Source organism: Myodes glareolus, chromosome 26, assembly GCF_982192425.1.
Source record: "Myodes glareolus chromosome 26, mMyoGla1.1, whole genome shotgun sequence".
Classification (NCBI taxonomy): domain Eukaryota; kingdom Metazoa; phylum Chordata; class Mammalia; order Rodentia; family Cricetidae; genus Myodes; species Myodes glareolus.
The window spans coordinates 45,382,067-45,405,705 of NC_142051.1; the positions used below are offsets into that span (position 1 = coordinate 45,382,067).

A 23,639-nucleotide genomic window follows, 5' to 3' on the forward strand; every position below is an offset into this window, starting at 1 on the left:
CCTCCACTCCTTCCCCTAGTCCCTCCCAGATCCACCTACACACTTTTACCTCCTCCAAACCTCATGTCCTTTTCTTTTTTAATCCACCAGGTCCGTTGTGTGCTATCCAAATAACTCATAAGCACGGGGCCCTCTATCAGAGTGTGGTCCACCTGCCAGTGGCCACACACTTTAAGAAAACTCATTCTCCTCCCACAGAAGCCATCAGCTGTCAATAGCTCCTCAATTATGGGTGGAGGCTCCCGAGCTCCTGTTCCATGCTAGAATGCTGACTGCCTTCGTTTTGTGTGGGTCACCGCAGCAGCAGTGAGTTCATGAGTTAACAGTCCTGTCACATCCAGAAGGTACTGTTTAGCTCTGGTCCTCCCTGACCTCTGGCTCTTACAATTCTTTAGTCCTTTCTTCTACAATGGTGCCCGAGCACTGGGGAAGAGGGGTGATATATATGTCCCATTTATGGCCGAGTTCTACACAGGCACTTATTCTCTGAGCACTTTTAAGTTTGCGCTAACCACCATTGACTGCAAAAAAGAAACCTCTCTGATGAGATCTGAGAGCTAGCTAATCTAGTCTATAGGTATAGAATTACAAATATCAGTGGGAGTTTGATGCTATGTTTACTTAGCAAAATAGTAGTAATAGGTTCAGCCCTGGGACCTGTAACAGAAATATAAATAGTTAAGAAATGGGTTTAAATGTTCATTCTTAGCCATCAGGGAAATGTAAATTAAAACTACTTTGAGATTTCATATTACCTGAGTCAGAATGGGGCAGAACGAAACTCTTTTCTCATGCATTGTTGGTGGGAGTGTCCATCAGTGGAGCCATTGTGGAACCAGTGTGGCAGTTGCTCAAACACTAGCCCCAGCTACATCACATCTGGGCATATTCCCAAAGGAATCTATTTCCTGTTACAGAGACACATGCCCATCCATGTTCAAAGATGCTTTTATTCACAACAGATAGGACACGAAAAAAACTGAGATGTCTATAAATCAACTTATGAATTGTTAAAGAAAATGTGGGGGCATATACATAATAGAATTTTATTCATCTATAAAGAAAAATGAAAATTGCAGAGAAATGAATAAAACTAAAGAACATTGTACTGAATAATTTAAGAAACCCAGAGAGACAAATGTTTAATGTTCCTGTTCATATGAGGATATTGATATTGAATCTTTAGATTTTTGGGTTTAAACTGGAGTATCTGGAGAATCCAAGAAATAAGAAAGGGACCAAAATAAAAGGGGAAGAAATATCTTAAGGGAGAGCGGACAGTAAAACCTTGGTGATATGAAAGGGAGCTGTGCAGTGATTTTTTTTTCCTAGATAAAACCATTCGTCTTGGAGGGGAGTTCATTAAGACACAGAATGTTCTAAACAGAGGTGAAATATCTCCCACAAAGATGCTTGTTAAGCTCAGGAAGTAAGCAACTCAATGTCTTCAGGAAGTCCCTGAAACTGACCAGATTCACTGGTCCTCCCTTCTCATACACATATTAGCAGTGAAGACTGCTGAGATGCTCAGACAAGTCAAGCAGCCTAGAAGAAACGAAACAGACACAAGCCAAACTGCCTGGAAGAAGCAGATACCAGCAGAGCAAGGGGCTCAGACCATCTGGACTGCTTAGAGACAGTCCCTAACCTGTTGAGATTTCTATGGATTTTGCAGTTGTATGCCTGGTTTCCAGCTTTCGTGAGCTGTCACTCATGTTGGGTGATATAGCTGTCTTGAGAATCATTTCTGATCCTCTAAGTAATGATGTGGGAGGTCCTCCTGTCTATGGTTGGTTAATGAGTAAAGAAACTGCCTTGGCCTGTTGATGGGACAGAACTTAGGTAGGCAGGGAAAACTATACTGAATGCTAGGAGAAAGGAGGCAGAGTCAGAGAGAAGCCATGGAGCCGCCGGAGACAGATGCTATGAACTTTACCCGGTAAGCCACAGCCACGTGGCGATACACAGATTACTAGAAATGGGTTAAATTAATCTAAGAACCAATAAAAAGCTAGAGCTAATAGGCCAAGCAGTGATTTAATTAATACAGTTTTCTGTGTGATTATTTCAGGTCTAAACTTGGCGGGCGGCCGGGAACAAACTAGCACCCTCCTTACTACAAGGTACCTTCAATAAAATTCAATGGTTCACCAAGTTTGATATTGGTATTATCTATACTTCAGTCTGTCACTGGTTCCCTGTCTGGGATAAGTAGGTAATTTGATTTTTGTCGCCCAAGGAACAGTGTCACAAAACAAGGGGAAAGGGTGGAATAATGGGGAGGGAGGTTTAAATTGTCTTATTTTCTTAATCACAAAAACTCTTCTCACAATCTTTCTCTAGCATCTGGACTGCTTAGAGATGAACCCTTCTAAGCATACAGGGAATCAAGCTCTTGGGGTCTTAGCAACCTTGTATGGAGGCAAAACTTGGCATGAAACAAGATCCCAAGATGGTCCTAATATAGCAACATGTTGCATGCTATACTGATTTCAACCTACATGACCTACAGTATTTTCTTGAAGACTCATAAAGAGAAGAAAAGACCTTTAGTTAGCTCATTACTCCTTGACAGACAGTGTACCCATGTTTCATCATTTGCTTTTCAGTGGCTTGAGCCAAGTTGGTATGGTTGATAAAAGAAAGGGTTGTGCCAGAGGATTGAGAAGCAGATCTTTGAAAATAGCATAGCTGGGACTTTCTCACAGAAGGGTTGACAGCTCCACATTAAGCATCTTAAATGCCATAACACTTGGTGGTGTTCTTTCAAACCTCACTGGTTATACACCATTTTGTAATTAACTCAACAAGAAAGAACAAAAACAGAAGGTTTCAATCCATAGGCTAATGTCAAAAGAGAACAAAACTTATGACCCCCAAACTTCCTCTATTAGGGAAATAGTCCCTGAATGGGAAAACTCAAAAGTAACATAAAACAGTTTTATGTGGTCCTCAATAACTATTTCCTGACTTCCTGGGGCATGGCTGTTCCTCCTCATCCTCTGAGGATGCTTCACCAAGGCCTGTGCAGCACACCCAGAACTCTCTGGAGCAACACCCCTTATCCTCTGCTTCTTGGTCTTGTCACTTCCAGCTCCTAATCCTTCTGCGCTTCAGTTTACTCATCACACAGCAGGGATAATAATTCTAGCTCACTCCCAGTTTTGGCAAGAGTGAGACCATCCCATACAAACTATTCTTAGCTCACAGGCAGTGAGTAAGAAACCAGCAGCTCTGCCACAGTGAAGCACGGCTCTGGCTCCCTTAGTGAGTAGGTAGGGCAATGTGCGAGAAGGAGGTGCTGCAGCTGTCAGACACTTCAGGGAAAGCTGGAAGTGGTACCCAGTACAGTGTTCTGCCAACCTCTGCACACATCACACGCGGCTAGCTCCTCTGTCACAGCAGGGGGTTCCTTTCTCAAAAGCCTTTATTACCTGAGACTCTGAAGGCACAAGTGGCATCCTACACGTCTGCTTAGAACATTTTACCAAGGCAAGTCGGTGTCAATAACTGAGGAGTTGATGAATTGCTCCCAATGCTACAGACCAATTGCTCCAGGCTGAATCTGAAAAAAAAAATCTGCTGAAAGAAAAGGGGGGGGGCGCACCTGTGAGGGGTTGTCTTGATCAGGTTACCTGGAGCAGGAAGACCAACCCTAAATACAGGCAGTGCCTTCCAATGGCAGTCCAGATACAAGGATGTCAGAGGGGAAAGCTTTGTGTGTGGGCTCATTGTCCTTGTGTCCCACTAGAAAGTTCACCTACCCTGCTTGAGATGTTCATCTGCTCTGCTATTTCTGCTGCTACTGCTCCCATCTGTTCCTTCCAGCTTCTTTGGCTTTCCAACACGGAGCAAAGGCCAGTGTCTCCCCTGGAATTCCCCAGCCCTTCAGCAACCGGGTTGGTGCGGGAGAATTGTCTGTATTCTGTCAGTCATGTTTTAAATAAACGCTGATTGGCCAGGCAGGAGGTGTAGGCGGGAAAACCAAACAGGAAGTGGAAATGATGCCAGGAGAGCAGGAGAATTCTGGGGAGGAGGGAGTTGATTCCTCCCACTCCTGCCCAGATCACCAAAGCAGCAAGATGTGAGCTGCCCCACTGAAAAAGGTACTGAGCCACATGGCTAACATAGATCAGAAAAAATGGGTTAATCAAGATGTGAGAGTTAGCCAGTAAGGCTAGACCTAATGGGCCAATCAGCTTTATAACTTATAGAGACCTCAGTGTGATTTTTCTCTGGGACTAAACAGCTGGGGGGCCGGGCAGGACAGAAACCCCAACAAGCAGGCCCACTCATGTTATATAGGGTGTGACTGCTGAGGCAGCCTCAGGGACTTCAGACTCTCAAGTGTGAAGAGAGCTACAATACACATTCATTCTATCAGTTCTGTTCCTTTAGAGAATCCCAATTAATACACATCTCTATAGCCTCCTGTTTGGAATGTTTATTTCCCAGCTGGTGTTGCTATTTCAGGAGGCTGGGGAACCTTTAGGAAGCAGGGGCCTAGTTAGCTAAGGGGTCACTAGAGGTGAGCTTGGAAGGATACATCCACTCCTGGTTCTGGCCTAGCTCTGTTTCTTGGTCTGCTGTGAGGTGTAGCCTCTTCCACAGATTCTTACTGTCGCGATGGACTGAAACCCTTGAAAACTAGGGATGGAAAGCAATCGTCTGTCCTTTAAATTCTTATTGGCAGATATTGTGGTCAAAGATGACATGGAAGCAACTGATAGTCACAATTCAAGACAACACTGGAATCCTGGAGATCGAATAAATACCAAAGGCCAGACCTCAGTCTGTAAAGTGCTTGCTGCATAAATACAAAGACCCAGGTTCAAATCCTCAGCTACTATGTAAAAGTCAGGCGTACTAGTACACATCTGTAACCTCAGCTCCTGATCTATTAGCTCCAGTTTCAGTGAGAGGCAGAGTTGGAGCGATGACTCCGAGGTGAAGAGCACAGCTGCTCTTCTGGAAGACCCAAGTTTGGTTCCCAGCACTCACGCCAGGCAGCTCAAAACTACACATCACCCCGGCTTTAAGAGATAAGATGTCCTTTCTTAGCCTCTGTGGAGACACCGACACACACACACACACACACACTCACTCTCTCACACAAATAAATAAATAAGAAAAATAAACACAATTGAAAACAAATAGAAAAACTAAGAGATATAGATTTGAACAGATATTTTACCAAAGACGATGTATGGTTTTGCGTGACAACTTGACACAAGCTAGAGTCATCAGGAAGGAAGGAACCTCGGTTGAGGAAATGCCTTCATGAGATCCAGCTGTTAAGGCATTTTCTAAATTGGTAATCAATGAGGGAGGGACCAGCCTATGGTGGGTGGTGCTATCCTGGGCTGGTGGTCTGGTTTCTGTAAGAAAGCAGGCTGAGCAAGCCAGGAGAAGCAAGCCAGAAAGCAGCAACTCTCCATGGCCTCTACATCAGCTCCTGCCTCTAGGATCCTGCCCTGTTTGAGTTTCTGTCCTGACTACCTTCAGTGATGAACAGCAATGTGAAAGTATAAGTTAAATACATCTTTTTCTCCCAACTTACTTTTTGGTCATGTTTTGTCTAAGCAATGGAAGCCCTGAGACAATGAGTGACAAACATACACATAAAATGATAGCCCACATCACTAGCAAATTATAGAAGTTCAAATTCAAACCGTGGCGAGATACCATGAGGCTGTTAGAAGGGCCGAAATAAACAGCAGGCTCAGTATCAAGTGCTGAGAAGGAGGGAAAGGAGGTCAAGTTCTTGGGCATTGTTGACTGAAATGCAAACCAGTACAAGTATTCTGAAAAAAATAGTTTGACAGTTTCTCAAAAAATTTAAACATAACTGTACACTGAGACTGCTCATTTGTTTTCTGGCTGCACAGACCTAAATAGTCACAAAAGCTATATTAATTATAGCACTGTTTGGCCTATGGCTTAGGCATATTTCCAGCTAGCTGCTATATCTTAAATGATCCAATTTCTATTAATCTATGTATCACCATGAGGGTGTGGCCTACCAATAAGGTTCTGGCGTCTTTCTCCTTCTCCATCTACATGGTATCTCTTTGACTCTGCCTACACTCTCTCTATATCGCTGTTCAGATTTACCACCTGACTTTATACTGCCCTGCCATAGGCCAAAGGAGCTTCTTCATTAACCAATGGTAATAAAACGTATTCACAGCATACAGAGGGGAATTCCACATCACATAATCTCAGTGTATGTGCTAGCCGTCCAACTCCCAGGTATTTGTCCTAGGAGAGGGAAAACTTACACACAAAAATCTCAACACAAACAATAGTTTTATTGATAATCCCTCAAAGCCGCAGACAGCTTTAAAACCCCATTTTAAAGGAAATAAGGCAGTGCCGGGGGTGAGCAGTTCTGCTTATGTGACCTTCTTGAAAAGCGAAGCCACATACAACGTTCTCTCCTTGTTTACATGCATGCCCCCACACGCGATGTAGATATGTACAGGTGTTGGTGTCAGTGTGCACAGGTGACTGTGCGCATGCCAGGAGGTCACAGGTTGATGCTACATGACTTCCTCTATCACTCTTTATGTTGTCTGCTTGTTTGCTTGTGTTAGTTTTCTGAGACATGGTCTCTCACTGAACCTGGAGCTCACCAATTCAGCTAGACTGACTGCCCATCAAACTTCAGGGATCTTTCTGTCTCCCTCAACCTCTGCCTAGTGTTGGGGTTATAGACAGGTACAGCTTTCTCTAGCTCCTTTTGGTGGTGGTGGTTGTGAGGATGCTGCTAGCAATTCCAGCTTAGGTCTTCAGGCTTTGCACAGCATACTTTATTGACCGAGTCACACCTCTGCATATGACATTCTTGATAAGACATAACATGGTGATGGAGATCAGATCTACGGTTTTGAGATGCTAAAGGTGAGATGTTTGTGACTTTGGTAGGACAGAAGGAATTATAGCACGTTACACCAGAACAAGGTTGATTTTCTTATGGGACAATTTTATATATGATATATATATATATATCATATATAATATTAAACACACACACATCAAATCAATTTAAAGACTGAGTCAGCCAGGCATGATAGCACATCTCTGTAATCCCAGCACTCCAGAGCCTGAGGCAGGAGAATTGTGAGTTTGATACCAGCTTGGACTACACACTGAGACCCTGAATAAAATTAATATAAAGCCAGTCAGTCGTCAACCCACGTTGTCTCCTTGACTAAAAATTCTAACTTGGGAGTAGAGTTCAATTTCTCTTCCTTGACCCATAAGTCTATAGCACATTTGGTTCCAGGGACCCTTGCAGTGACATCTTCTCTAACTCTCCCTTCCCTGGCCTCTCTACCTATTGTAAGGGTCACTCACTTTTCCCCCCACCCCACTTCTGACCCATTTCTGAGCTTCACGGGGAGGCTGAATACCAGCTTTACAGGCAGGTCTTCTCTAAATGACTTTCCTGCATTGAAAGCTCTGTGCCTTTGTATGGCTTCATATTTTATGAAGGATTTATGATCAAGTGATGCTATACAGTGGACAGACAGCAGAGTACTGCCAGTCACACAGAGTACATGCCACCTAAAACAGAGAAAAGGGGTCAGGGTCTCCACATGGGGAGGAATATTTTCTACATTATCTACCAAAGCAGATGATCCAGGAGAGCAAAGACCTCAGCTGACTCTCCAATGATAGACACCAGTACTTAGAACGCCACGCCACAGGTAAGAACTCCTCAAATATTTGTTGAATGGATAAATGAATAAAACCCAAGAGATGAACATTCAGCCATGAAATTCTCAATTATCTGAAACTGGTGTTATGTTTTCATTTTGAATCGTCCTTCAAAGTAGAGCAACCTCAGTTGAGAATAATTAATTCGGCTCTTGACATTTAAAACTGTAATCAGTCTGACATCTTCCTGTAGCCTGCTAGAGCAGGAACAGGATCCAGGAAAGACCAAGGCTGGACACTCAGGCTTTCTTCCCCATGAGGAAGCTACCCAGAGGTACTGCCTCAATGGACAAAAGAGATGCCCTGCCATACCTTTCTTTTTTTAATTAATTAATTTATTTATTAAAAATTTCCACCTCCTCCCTGCCTCCCTTTTCCTTCCCCCTCCCCACCTCCCTCTCCCTCTCTAGTCTTAAGAGCAGTCAGGCTTCCCTGCCCCATGGGAAGTCCAAGGTCCTCCCCCCTCCATACAGGTCTATAAAGGTGAACATCCAAATAAACCAGGCTCCCACAAAGTCAGTCCATGCAGTAGAATCAAAACCCAGTGCCATTGTCCTTGGCTTCTCAGTCAGCCTTCATTGCCAGCCACTTTCAGAATGTCCAATTTGATCACATATTCCATCACTCCCAGTCCAGCTGGCCTTGGTGAGCTCCCATTAGATCAGTCCCACGGTCTCAGTGGGTGGACGCACCCCTCGTGGTCCTGACTTCCTTGCTCATGTTCTCCCTCCTTATTCTCCTCATTTGGACCTTGGGAGCTCAGTCCAGTGCTCCCATGTGGGTCTCTGTCTCTATCTCCATCCATCGCCAGATGAAGGTTCTATGGTGATATGCAAGATATTCATCAGTGTGGCTAAGGAGGATTAGCACCTGCTTGTGGGCATCCTACAGGTTCTCAGTCATGCCAGTGAGTCCTACAAGCGAAGGAAACTGAACACATGGAGTACAAGTAACAGACTCAGTGTCACACAAAGGTGGAGTATCTTTTGTCTGTATCTTGAAGTCAGGTGTTTGTAGCCTTCAGTCCCATCCTTCATCCACCTGGGACTTCAGAAACAATGCTTATTCATAAGAGTAAATGTCAGAGGAGCCAAGCAGGTTGTGCCAACTCTAAAAACAAAGAATCAACCAGCCACACACATGGTCTAGTTCTTCTCAAAGACTGGCATCATCAAGTCTGATAGAGCAAGATGCTGATGACCACAAATATTTAATTGAGCACCTGCTCTGTAACAGGTCCTGGGTTGGGGGTTTCCCCCAGATACTGTCATTTGATTTTCAAGATTATCAGAAACACTTTCAGCACACATGCAGGTGTTGGCACTGTTTATACACAGAGAACTACATAAACCCTGCAAGCAAGGATGCCCGGGAACTCCCTCCTTCCAGCCATGTCAGTTCATAACCTGATAGTTATCTTGAAGACAAAACAGTATGCGGTCCCCTATATGAAGACCCATGTAGACTTTGCTTTTCTACTTGTTTTAGGCCGGGTCAGTATCTTGGACACTGGTTAGCACAGGCACTGCTATTTGAGGCTATACACACAAAAGCCAAGTATAACGCAAGTTTTAGTGACAAAAATATTTTTAAAGGTATAGTTCTTCATTTCATACTATGGCCTTGTAACCTAAAAGATAAGATTGATCCCTCTATACCCTTTTTTAGTCTTACTGATGAATAACCAATAAATCTGAGATCTCAAAGTAAAGTTGGAGGCTATTAGGGGTCCATTCATTGCTAGCATTACTGTCCACTTTGATAGTAAGAACATGCAAGGAGGATGCTCCCTTATTGGACAGTTCTGTCAGCATCCTGCATTCTGTCTGTTGGCTCTCCTCTCTACTTCTACCCACTCCTGTGAGCTGTGTCCTCTGGTCCTGTGGCAATGCTTCTTTCCTAAGATAACCTTTTACTTATCTCAAGTTGCTATCAGGATGATGCTTTCTTAACAACACAGTGACTGGGCAAAGAGTCAAGTGTCTGTACTTTCTAATGTCTACTTGATGTGTTTTAGGTCTGGCTACACATCTCCGGTCATACAGGGTATCGACACTTGCCTCCTCATTAGACACTGACAGCAACCACTTCTGTCCAGCATTTTGGAAGCCATACTCCAGAAGCAAGTGACTTAGTTGGAAAGACAAAGGACAGAAAGCATATGTGACAAGAGTTGGTGCAGTTGACTGGGGTATTACCAGCCACACGTGTGGGGAAAGTGTCTCCATCTACCCAGGAGGGAAGATTGCTCACCTGGAAGGCAGAACCCACATGAAACATGGCTTGTGTCCTGAGTCTGCTTCAGAACAAGGGCCTGGCCTCACATTATGGCTGCTCACTGCTCCCTATGCCTAGTGAGCACAATGCCAAGTCCGAGTGTCTACTATAGTCTTCAAACTATAAAAGGGCATGGAAGCAAGAATGATTATATTCAGTTCATCTCAAATTCCTCAACTGAAAGAAAAACCTCACCTAATAAAAACAATACAACTTTGTACCTAAGACAAGAAGACATGGTCCCTATTTCTTGCAATCTATGGACTAACCAAGTGGCATGGGATAAGTCATCTAATTTCTTTGAATTGCATTTTCTCAGCTATGGGATGAGGGGCCTGATCCGTAGAACATGAAGTTTCCTTCAGATTCAGGTAATCTTCTGTAGCTATTTCAGACAGTAAAGCAGTCAATCCACATTATCTGGCTGGGCTGACCTATATCAAAGTTGGGGCACAGTTTCTAGAATGAAGAACAAGGACTTCACCATGGCAGACAAGGCTGCCACTTTCAGGCTCCTCCCCCTGCAACCTGCTGCCACCCCAGGGTGTCTACTGTACGGATTTGGGTATCAGCCTTATTGTTCACTAACATGGTCTTGGGCATGTCACTCTAGTCCTGACAGCCTTGACTTTCCACATCTGGGTAGCAGTGGAGTTCATCCACCCATTCCCAGGAATGGGAGAAAAATACAGTGATTAACTATTGTGACTCCCTGGCCACCCAAAGGAGACAAGCACCATGCCCTTTGTTCAAACATGGTCTACTATCAATCTCAGCTCACATCCGCATTCTGAAGCTCATTCCTCTTGAAAACACAAGCACCTAAAGTAAGAAAGGCTCTTGCTCCCCCCCACCACCACCCCTGTGATGGACAAATTCAGAAAAAACTGGTGACTTAGCTCAAGGACATGCAAAGTTCTTTATCAACAAAGCCTGGCCTAGAACGCAGGACAGCAGACATCAAGGGCTGCATAAGACACAGTGAGAACCATTTGTAGGTTCTACTCTGCATAAAGAAATTTGGAATCACTCTCCTACATGAACACACTCAGAAAAGTAGCTGAACTTTTTACTTCTGCATGGGGGCAGTGGGGCGAGGGGGGCCAGGTACCAGAGGGATCGTGTGAGTATGGGATAAGAGAACGTCTTGAAGTGCCGAGTTTTCAGCCGGCAGCAGTTCCCAGTTGCTTCCCACATGTCTGCCCACTTCTGCTCTTTTCAGTTTACCCGCTGAAGCAGACATGCACACACGGGAAGCCTTTCGGGGACAGGTAAGGAGGGGTGTCGAACTGCAGCAACAATATAACAGCCTATACCTAAGAAAACCATCACAACTGTGCCAGCCACAAACTAAAAGGAATTGAGGCATTCTCTATCCCCTGACAGCCCAGCCTGAACAGCCGGAGAGTGCTCCAAATTCATTCAGGCACGTTGGTAGCTCAAGGGTCAGGGACCTGAAGGTTCTTGGCAAACAAGATAAAAATCTCTGAGAGCGTTCATCAGATTTCAGAGGAACCGTATTCCATAGTCTCCTGCGGCAGAGGGCTAAGGAGGGAGCACAGACAATACAAGGAAAGAGCTGCTTTAAAGCTGGCTCCTTGGCACACCAGCTCCCATCCTGGCTTGATTCCCAAAGCAAAGCCTTTATCTTTAGAGAGCATTTGACAGAAAGCCACACCAAGAACAAGCCTGATCCCAGCTTCCTCTGAGCACAGTGCCCTACCGGTGTCTGCCACAACCATGTGCACTTCAGCTCATAGACCCAGAGAGGGAGATCGGCCTTCCTGAGATCTCACTGCAGGCCAGTGGCAGCACCTTGGCCAGAGCTCTTCCTGACCTCTAGCCTAGGGCTGTTTTTCTCTAAACTCAGAGGCATTCCCTTCCCTCCCAGACCCACTCCCTCTTCCAGATCCTTGGGCTCACCTCCTCGTTCTGAGGATCCCGCCAGGTTGAACAATGCTCAGAAGCAGATGGCTGCTAAACAATTCAGTGGGGGCATGTGATGCTGTGCCCATCCCAGGTGGCAAGGAGAGGCTATGGCCCTGCAAAGGGGCTCTCTTTCATCTAAAGAACAACTCCTCCTCTTCCTCCTCCTCCCACTCCTCCTCCCCCCTTCTCGGTCCTCCTCTGTAGTACTACTGAAACATGTGCTCTACTTGGGAGGGAGGCAGGAGGCGAGTATGGCTTTTATTGGAAAGCAAACGTCAACAGTGTCCTGAGCTCTGCTGTGTCTCTTCACACTTAGGAGAGGAGGAATGAGAGAGAGAGAGAGAGAGAGAGAGAGAGAGAGAGAGAGAGAGAGAGAGAGAATGAGAATGATTAACCCCTGTGTTCCAGCTCTGCTTCTCAGTGAAGCCAGAGAAACAATACACTTAACCAATGGAGTGCCGGCCCCAGGCATTACATCACCAGCAAGCCCCCTCATTGGCTAATAATTCCTAAAAGGCAAAATCCTATCTCTAGATACTTAACCCATTCCTAGTAAGCAAATCAAAAAGTATTTGGTTTATACCAGTGTTTCCCAAACTCGTTTTCATCTAATTCCTTCAAAGAGCTTTCTAAACATGTAGTTTAGAGTGCTATGCCTTAAATTAACCACACCACAACCTTCAGGGGGGTGTGGCTATCTATTTTAGCAATATAAAGAGCAGGGAACCAAGAGCACTTAAGAACCCTTCCTTACCAAGGGAAGCGACATTTTTCTGAGTATATATAGCATACCCAATACTTACGGTCTCTTCCCACTCAAATCCTACCCCAGGCAGTGGACATTATTTGTCCTCTTTCACAAGTAAGCTTCAGTCAGGCCTCTTGGCACAGGTCTGCCATTCCAGCTACTCAGGGGACTGATGCAGGAGGATCACAAGTTCAAGGCTGGCTTGAGCTACAGAGTAAGTCCAAGACCAACCTCAGCAGCAGGGTGAGGTTGTGTTTTGAGAAAGTAAAGAGGGCTAGAGATGGGCTCCCCAGTAGGGCACCAGCCTACCCTGCATAAGGCTCTGGGGTCCATAAGGCACTGGACAAAAGAGATCCGAAGTCACTTGCCCAAGAGCTGGGGCTCACTATGAAGGCCCGGCTGTGGGTACACTGCGAATTTCCTACTTTTTTGTTATCAGGTTTCACTTAATTTTGGCTCTCCTAGAACTTGCTATTTAGACCAGGCTGGCCTTAACTCACGGAGCTCTACCTGCCTCTAGCTTCAGTGCAGGGATTAAAGGCCTGCATCACAAGACCCAGCATGGGGTTCCCACTTAAAGTCAAACCAGGCCATCTGATTTGCATTTTGTATTTGTCTCATTTGGTCTGTTAGATTACAGAAAATATTAATAGAGCTGATGAGCCTGAAAAGAACTGAGAACTGGAGAGAAAAGTGACTTCTCAGACAGGTACATTCAGAGGCACCCAGCCATCCTGGAAATCGCTGTCTCTCTCACGTTCACTCTGCCTGCTTCCACTGCAAATCTCAGCCTCACCATCATGTTCTCCAGGAGGCTCCCTCCTGCTTCCTAACCTGGGAGAGATGCCCTTGCTGCGTGCTTCTCAGGTCCCTGCATCTGCGAGTTGCGCTTGCTTGTTTACTGGATAGGCTCAATGAGATGAGAGCTGTGTGTCTACCTTTTCCACCCACATATGCCCACAACAGCGCCTGCCATATGTGAATACTCAGTCGTGGCTGACAGGGAGAGTAGGGCCAGCAGAAGAGGCTTGTGTTAGAGTTCTAAATGGCACCGTCGTGTTGGAATGAAAAAGACAGATAGCTGGAAGCCTGAGACCCACATGAGTTAACAGTCCAATCTTGGGCACATTGATTGAGGTGGGAGGCGCATTTTTGGTTCCATTGTCTAAAAAAGGACCACAGTTTCTTTATAGGGTAGCCATGGGCATCCCGTTAAATAATGGCACACATCCTTTGTCACTAGAACTCATCTGCTTCATAATCTGAGGGCTGGCACCTGCCCTTTAATGCCAGCCCTAACTCACCTGCTAGACTCTGACCCACATCAAACGCATGCTCTTCATGGATATACGATGGATTTGGGTAGTTCAGTCCCACACAGTCTCTCCACTGTCAGAATGCCCATGCCACCCACCCCAACTTTTTACAAACTGAAGTGAATTTCACACAGTGCAAAGTGAAGCACCTTAAAGTGCATGGTTGGGGGGCATTTGGCACCCTCGTACTGTAGACAACCACTACCTCTATCTAATTCTAAGGTCTCACCATTGCTCCAAAGGGAATCATTTAGCCATTCGGTTGTCAGACTCCATCCCTGCTTCTCCTCAGCCTGTGACAAATGCTGATTCCTTCCCATGTCTGTGGATGGATTTACAGATATGGATCACGGCACAGGGCAGCACTTGACTTCTTATGCCCACAGGCTCTGTGTGTGAGTATCTGTTTGTACACTCACCCACTAGTACACGTACAGAGGCCACAGGTCGATGGCGGCATGTCTTTCTCTATTACTCCCCCACCTTATTTTTTGAGGCAGGCCCTCATTGACCCTGAAGTTCACAACTTCTGATAGGCTGCAAGCTCCTGGTCTCTACCTGCTAGTACTGGGTTACAGGGGCATGATATCACACTCAGCCATGCCTAGCCAGCAAGTTCCTGGTCTCTACCTGCTAGTGCTGGGTTACAGGTGCGGGCCACCACACTTAGCTGTTTTACATGGGTGTGGAAGATCTGAATTCACTTCCTCATGTTTGTGCAGCAAGCACTTCACCCAGTAAGCTATTTCCACAGTCCGGTGTCTTCCTTCATTTGTTTACATTTTTTAATGTTTACAAGGTCCATTTATAGTGCAACATTATTATTGGCACTTTTGTTGTTCGATGACTAAGAATTCATTGTGTGCATATGGTACACTTTGTTCATCCACCCACCCTGTGACAGACACTTTTTATCCATCCAATCCTAAACCATAATAAGCCTGACAGTCACCTCTGACCCTTCTCTTTTCTGCACATCTCCAAACTAGTGTAACAGCAAATCCTACCCATTCGATGCCCAAAATAGAGTTCAAATCCTTCTGCTCTTTCCCTGTGCTTACACAAGACACCCATATTTCACTCACCAAACTTCAAGTTGGTGTCAATACTTCATTATTCTCTCTAGTTGTAGCTCCTGGGATACTTTTAAAACCCAAGCTAGATCATCTATTCATCTAACTATAGTAGCTGGGCCCTGTTATATAGGGAGTTTGCCTCCTGGCGGCAAGGCAAAAGCCAAAAAACAAAAAACAAAACAAAAAACCTCAAACAACAACATCATCATCATCATCATCATCAAAACCAAACCCCCAAACAGAAACAAACACATAGCATTATTTCGGGTCATTCCTTAGGTTAAAATCACTCACTGACTTCACTGCACTTTGGGTAAACTCTGAGCTCAGCCTGCCTCTAAGGCTTAGCGACTTCAAATGCATCTCAAGTGGCTTGAAGTAACCCTTGAGTTATGCTTCTGCTAAGGTGTGCTGCATTCCTCCACTTCATGGTCCATAGGCAAGCTATTCCTTCTGCTTCCTGATCTTAGCACTTCTGAGTACCAGGTATCACCATGAACATCACACACACGCACAGATAGAGTGACCTTCCTTAATGACTCTGTGAAGCAAATCCATCATTCATTTTATTCTTCAGGAAACATGAGCTGGGATTGTGGGCATAGCTCAGTGGTGGGGGAGGGGCTAGCATGGATGAATCCCCGGGTTTAGTCTCCATACCCCAACTATCCACACACACATGTAATGAAGACATCTATGCTTAATGCTGCTGGGCCCTGGGATAAAATATCTTTCTATTCTATGGAGCTGTGGTGTAGTGAGGAAGACCAACATAGGGAAGAGAATGAAGTTAAAAAGTGCGATTAAGGGAGAGGAAAGAGCAGGTATCTGCTTCACATAGCATAGTCTTTCCAAGGAGGCCACATTGAACTGCAAGGCACAAAGAATCACTCAGGCAAAGAGTCCGTTTTTCCTCTCTCATATCCTGACTCTACAAAGCAGTGGTCCAGCTTTCAATATTTTCTTTTGAAGGGCTGAAGTATGCAATGCCCATGGTCCTCTCTCCCTTAACAGACAGAGCTGTACCTCCCTGCCTGGGACAGCCCCTACGGTGTGGAAGGCTCTCCAAATTGGCTGATTGGATTAGTAAGTGGTTGAATCAATGAGTGACTCATCAATGAGAGCATTTCCCGAAGTTTAACAAGTGACATGCTGTGACGGATGCTGTCACTGTTATCTTAATGGGGACTCTATTAGGCTTGAGAAACACTGAGATGACTGTAAATTGAGAAGAAAAGTGCATAACTGTGTGTATTGCGCGGCAGCTAGGAGAGGATACACACACATAGCAAGCACTCAGCAGGAGCCCACAGTCACTGGGGACACTAGTGGAGGTGTCTCACAGTAATAAAAACTCAAGCCCAACATTTACTTTCAGAGACTGTAAAGAATTAAAGGTCATACAAACAAGCACTAAGTGACCTCTATGTGTAAGGCTGGTCCAAACCATCCTCACCTTTTCCCCAAATCCACCCGGTGGCACATAAAACCGATGTTGTAAGGAAAGTCTCAGGCTGTCCCAAGACCACCTAATTTCCAGCAGCCACGGGTGTCAATTGCTCATAGATCACATTTAAGCCCCTATTTAGAAACTGTTTGGCTAAAGGAACAACTGAAGTTGTGCCCCTTCTCGGGAGCATTCTGCACACACTGGCTGACTAGTCAAAAGCCTCAGTGGATGGACGGCTTGAGCCCCCTTTTCTCCTTCCTCCAGTGCCTGGCCCTATCACCCCAGCAACTTCTCAAGGACCCAAGGACCCTGCTACACAGAAATCTTAATATCTCTTCCATGTCCACTCCTGTTTCTGTGACAAAAATCACAAAGCAACTCAGGAAAGAAAGGGTTTATTTTAGTTCATGTGTCCAGGCTGCCACCCATTTGGGGAGTACATCAAGGCGGCAGGAGCTCGAGGGAGCTAATCAAGCCATAGGCAAGTCAGAGAAAGAATAAATGCATGCCTACAGTTCAGCTCACTTCCTCCACACGTACACAGTCCAGGACTGGATCCCAGAGAAGAGCACTTCCCACCCTGGACTGAGTCTTCCCATCAACCAACAGACATGCTCACAGGCCAATCAGATTCAGACAATCCCTCATTGAGACTTTCCTTCCAGGTAATCCTAGGCTGTGGTCAATTAACAATTAAAAGTAGCATAGCACCTTTGAGTTTTCAACCAAGGAACCTTGCCTGCGACAACTAGGCACAATGATGTTCTCTCTCTCCTTGGAAAGACTATATTTTGTGTGTGTGTGTGTGTGTGTGTGTGTGTGTGTAGAAAGAGAGAGAGAGAGAGAGAGAGAGAGAGAGAGAGATCACAAGGCCGATAATGTCTTCAAGGCAAATAGATGAAGTGACCTTCTGGTCTCACGTTCCATGAGCCTTTGTTGTTGCTGCTATACCAGTCTCTATATGGCTTTGCCTCCACAGCAACTTCTGGGACTTGGGAGATAGAAAGGCAAGCTCAAGTAAGGCAGAAGTCTGCACATAGGACCCAGAGATCAGAGGGCACAGGTACTATGTAAGCCTCCAAGGGCAATCCCTAATGACAAGATACAGGTCTTAGCCTCCGAAAATGATATACAATGACAAGCAAGTTCAGAAGCAAGCATCACATGGCAGCATCTCCCTGCCTGAATCCATGCCCAGAAGCCAGGAGTGCAGGGCTCTTGGTCAGTCAGCCTTAAGGGGCTAGAGTCTTTGTAGCCAAGTTGCCCAAAAACCAGCTTTACAACTTAACAGCTTGTGAATCTACTGCCCACCCAACCTCCTTCATCAGGGGACAAACTTATTCCACCTGGCAGTTTATTTCCCACCCACAAGTCCTGGTCCTATTGAGTAATCTGCTGTTTGATTAGCTTATGTTCTGGTTCCTTCGCTTCTTTCATCTGCACATCAGAAAATCCACCTGAAATTTGTGCGGTCCCTGCCGCCCCCGCCTATACAGTTTTCAGGCTGGCAAATTCCAATCTCTGCAAGTCTGCACTGAATAGCAACCTCGGCGCATCACAATCCACCTATCTCATGCCTCTTGCACATTACATTGTAACCCCTCCTCTCCTCCCTGTAAGCCCCCCCCCCCCATGAACTCCCGAGACTCCCTTTCAGGCAGCTACAGCTGAGCACAATGTTTGGCACTCAGCCAAGTAAGTCGTGAATAAATAACCGGGACGCTCTATCAGTATTAGTCTCTGTTCCTAGCCCGGCCAAGGGAAACCCTCCTAGGTTTCTTGCTGTGCCCCAAGACAGCTGGAAATAGGAGATTGCGGGACAGAGCTGAGCCCCAGATCCAAGTCAACAGGTCGTGAGGGACCTGCAGACGTAAGGCAGGTGCTGGAATCCAGTGCTGAGCACTGGCACCTGCAGTGGTTCTCAGCTTCCCGGAGCGAGCTCTTCCCGGGAGACGTTTGGATGTTGGGTGGAAACCTCAGAAGCCAAAGCCTTGCGAGCTCCCGGCGAAGGTTGGGGGTGGAGGAGGGGGGTACTGGAGCCAGGGCCCGGCGGCAGCAGACTGAGAAGACAGGGTGGCGCTCCGGGCCCACGGCTCACCCACAACCCACCAACACGGGGAGGGAGCTTACGGGGACCCAGCACCGAGCGAGGAGGACGCGCCACCAGTTCGGACTTGGGGTGGCTGCTTCCTATGGCCAGAAATCTTACAAAGTCGACTTTGCTGTATCTTACCTTGCCAGCTACGGTGGCCCGTGGGTACCTCGGACCCTTGCCGCCAGTTACAGGATCCGCGGACGCGCTGCAGCTGGGACGCTCTACCTCAGCCCCTCACAGTGCGCGAGCGCCTCCGCCGGGCGGCCTGGCTTCCCCGCGCGGCGGAGCCCATTGGCTGGGGCAACGAGACTCCGCACCCAGTCCCGCCCCTCCCGCCGCTCCTCCCCCTCCTCACAGGCTTTCCCTTCACAGCCAGGTAGGGAAAGTTGCTGCAACAAGAAAGCAGTACTCTCGCTGGCCTCAAGTGGCCAAATGAACTGATCTTTCTTCATCCCAGGAGCAGAGAGATGCCCCTCAGGGAGTGCGAATAGTGCAGTTCAGTAACCTAGGGAGCCAGCTTTGAGAAAGTCACCTGGCCTCCCTGGGCCTTAGAAGGAGCTGCTGAGAGGCCAGGCAGCCACTTGTCAGCAAATGTTACAGAATCACAAGCACAAGAAGCAGCAGTGAGCTAGGGTCTTACTCTGGCATGGGTCTGGCACGGGGAGTTGGTCATATACAAGTACACAAACAAAAGACAATGTCAGCTTGCTGTAAGCTGAGAGGGGTGTGTAGTCATAACACAAAAGGGATGCCACTATATGCCAGGATGGTCTATGGAGTCATAGGTGTGAATTAAGACTACAAGGTTAAAAGTAATCCCAGATAGAAAAAGAAGGCAACCAGGGGGACCCTCCAAATTGGCACAGACTAGGAGGGCATTTGGCATATTCATGTCTCCTGTGCCATTTCTATGCCTCAGTTTTCTGTAGAAAGTCAAAGCAGAACACCCCCAAGACTCACCTGCAATATTTTGTTTGCTTTTAGAGACAGGGTATCTTGTGGCTCTGGCAGGCCTGGAACTTTATGTGTAGACCAGGCTGGCTTCCAACTCAGAGATCTACCTGCTTCTGTCTCCTGAGTGCAGTTTAAAGGTGTGTGTCATCACACCCAGCTCTAACTGTAATGTCTAGATCTATAACTTGGTTATTTTTAAAAAGATTACTGGTGCTCAAAATGTATAGGAAAAATGCTTGGGAAAATTTTAAGGAGAATTCTTGTCTGGATAGGTAAATTTAAAGAACCTTACATTTCTAAAGAAACAAGGAATAGGGTAGAGGTTTAGATGAGAAGCTAGGCAGATTACTGCACAAATATTCACATTTTATTGCAATATAATAAAAAGGTGAAAATTAGATGCAGGAGAACATGATGATTTTCACTAAAAATTCAGTGTATGATAGCCAGTATTTTGTATATATCAACAAGTATTTTATATTAATGATATTCTCCCATCATGCATTGGAAGTCAGTGGCACCTAGCATTATTTATTTTTATATACTGAACTCGAATAATGAAAAGGGCCTGGAAATGGTAGACACCCTCAGAAGAGGCAATCCCTCACCTGAGATGGTGTTTAAATTTGAAGAAATAGCATATGATATAGTAAGTCACTGGGTTTTGTCTTGGAGGGTGTACAAGGATTGGAAAGGTAGAAGATGCTAAGTCATTAAATAATACTTCCAAACCTTTGTCAGCAGCAAAATGAACAGTAGCTAAAAGATTGCTTTCTAGAAAAATGCCTGTTATTTTTTACTTCCACATATTTAAAAATTATTTTCTTATTTTCAAATATGCGTATCTGTGTGTGGGTTTGTGTACATGAGTATATGTGCCTGCAGAGAGAAGTCAGAGACAAGGGGTTCCCTGGAGCTGGAGTCACAGGCTGGAGTAAGTCACCTCGCTTGGGTGCTGAACTCAGGTCCTTTGCAAGAGCAGAATCTGCTCTTAACCACTGAGTCATATCTCCAGCCTCTCTACCCCCACATCTTGAGGGGAGGGTTAATTTTTGCTCTGTGAAAGCTGGCAATTCCTCAGGCCAGAACCCTTCTCAGATTGTTTCACCTACAGTTCACCCCAAATCCTTGGAGCAGAATTCAACCTATCGGAAGCTCATCCCGGAGACTTTGTATCCCCAGAAAAAGTGGCATAAAGGCCTGAGACTGGACAGGACACTGCTCAGGGTGATGGTGACTTCAACAGCATCCTAAAGAGACTGGACCGTATTGCTATGAGTCATAGTGAGCAGCCTCAGTGCTCCCTGGATTTCTGCCTATTTCTCAAGTTTCATCCATATGGCTTCCCTGCACCTCACCCTACCATTTTTCCTTTGCAACTCTATATCTCTGCTACCCAGTCATTTCTGTTGCTTTAAACCGAGACCCTGATGGATTCAGAAGGGAGAAACTGCCTCACACAACAGCAAAGGAAGAGTTTAGCATAGGCATCTGCATACAAGCAAATGTCTACGTAGTGACAGGTGTACACATTCCTTCATTACTCCACAAGAAATCACACCCCACAAGGTGGTGGTAGTACGAGCATTTGAAAATGATATTTACATTTGCAAAGAACCCAGATACACTATTCTTAGCAGGTCTAAAAAAGAAGTGAGCAAGTTCTTATAATACCAAGTTATCCTAGAAATAAGCTCCCTCCTGTAAAGTTTATAGCTTGCAAGTATTTCACATTTCATATGCACAGATTGTAATTGACAGAGTTGTAGTTGGATCCTGGGTCCTTACTCAGAACAGTTCTGGATTTACTGAGCTGTAGCTTGGCTCTGCTTGTCAGCAAGGGTAGAATTGTTCTGTTGTCTATGCATGGAAATATTTTTAAGGTGCTTGGTAAGTTTTATTTTTCAATATTTCCTAATTCAATTTTCTAACCACTTGAAATGATGCTTAAGATACAAATGATTAATGATGAATTATGGGATGGGGAGATTACTCAGTAGGTAGAGCATTTGCTGTGTCAGCATGAGTACCCGAATTTGCATCCTCAGAACTCATATAAAACGTCAGGTTTGGCAGGACACCTGTAATCCCAGTGCTCCTAAGGGAAGGTGAGGAGTAAAGACAGGACTCCCAGAAGCTAGCCTGAGGTAAGCACCAGTAAACAACAAAGGGACCATGTTCAAACAAGGTAGAAGCAAAGATGGAGCAGGTTATTCTCTGAACTCCACATGCACCCCACAATACACACATGGAAGTGTGTGGCCCCACACAGCCACACCCAATTAAAAAGAGACAAATTGCTAGGCTTGGAAAACAGTGAGGTTGGGAACAATCATAGTCAGGATTAGAAGTGGTAAATGTTGCTTTAGAGTTAGAATCTAAGGGGCTCTGGAGTCTATTCAAAGAGGATCAATGGTGCAATAACTTTTCAATCCCACCTACTCTCACGCATCTTTACCTGGAGAGGTGGTTGGACTTCATTTCACCTCTGAGCCCTGGTAAGAGGAGGAGAGAGAAAAGAATTGCATGGAGTGCATGTTTCTTTTCTTGAATTTCAGGGTCAAGTCTCAGTGATGCCCAAATCTAGGGATGAGAGTGATTCTGAGCTGAAGACTTTGGGAGGCTTTCTGCTAACTTGTGTGTATTGTGGAGTATTTCTGCTGACATTGCAAAGAATTGCCATGGCAACCAGCAAAATAAGTTTCCCAGTTCTTGCCATCTCCCTCAAAGGAGGCAGATGCCAGTGGGTGTTCCTCTGTCATTAAGGATGTACAGAAGTTTCAGCTGATCATGTCACTCTCAACATCCAATAAATTTGCCTTCAAGTCTCCCTCAGAAGCAGCTCCAGTGAGGCAGAAAGTGGCCCAGCCCTGTGGGACAGGGGATGAAAATTCCTTTACAGTTATTCATTCCCATGGTGGGCTGCACATTCCAAAAACTTATCAGGTTAAAAAGCAAGATGGATTTGACAGCTTCCATCCAAGCCAATCAGCTAGAAGGTGGGGGCAGTATATCAGCGGGTACACATTGTATCAGTCACTTTTTTGTTGTGGGAAAAGACACCATGACCAAGGCAACTTATAGAAGAAAGAGTTTATTGGGGGTTACAATTCCATAGGCCATCATGGTGGGGAGCATGGCAGCAGGAAGGCAGGCAGGAGTGGGAGCTGAGTCCTTAGATGGTATGCGAAGTGATAGGTAACGAGACATAACTGTTAAGGCAAGGGTCGCTTGTTTGTCCCAGCCACCCGGCTAGCTTAGACCCGAAATAATCACCCAGAAACTATATTAATTAAATCACTGTTTGGCCCATTAGCTCTAGCTTCTTGTTGGCTAACTCTTATATTAATTTAACCCAACTCCATTAATCTGTGTATCACCATGTGGCAGTGGTTTACTGGGTAAAATTCCCAGCGTCTGTCTCCTGCATCTCCATGGCTTCTTCCTAACTCTGCCTTCCTTCTCCCAGCATTCAGTCCAGTTCCCCACGACCCCGCATTCCTAAGTTCTGCCCTATCAACAGGCCAAGGCAGTTTCTTTACTCATTAACAAATAAAAGCAATACATAGACAGAAGGACCTCTCTCACCAGCTAACTGTGAGTGGTGTGGACTTTTGAAACCTAAAAGCCCACCCACAGGGACATGTTGCCTCAAACAAGGCCACACCTCCTAATCTTTCCCAAATAGTTCCACCATTAGGCAGCCAAGTATTCAAATGTATGAACCTATAGGAGTCATTCTCATTCAAACCACCACAATCAGTATTATGTAAGCAATGTTGAGAGAATCCAGATCCATAGTGTCAAGTCTCACTGTGTGGTCCTGGGACAGCCATTATCACTTCTCCAGGCTTTCAGTTCTTCACCTGTGAAATAAAGTCAGCAGGGTGTGTAATTAGCTTTGTCAACTTGACACAACCTAGGATCACCTGAGCAGACAGTCTCAATGAGGGATTGACTACATTGCCTTTGCCTGTGAGCATGTCTGTGGGGGATTGTTTTGAGTAAATTAATTGATGTGGGAAGATCCATCGCACTGAGGGTAGCACCACTCTAGACAAGGGGTGCAGAA

General features: G+C 45.6%; 1 protein-coding gene across 1 annotated transcript in view; it reads right to left on the reverse strand.

Moving 5' to 3' along the window:
* Syn3 (synapsin III) overlaps positions 1-18,845 on the reverse strand; it is a 413,622-nt gene extending 394,777 nt beyond the window's left edge. Inside the window, exon 1 of the mRNA XM_087902074.1 lies at positions 18,752-18,845. The gene's annotated coding sequence lies outside the window, so the exon portion shown is untranslated. The remainder of the gene's footprint in view (positions 1-18,751) is intronic.
* Between the last annotated feature and the right edge of the window lie 4,794 nt (positions 18,846-23,639).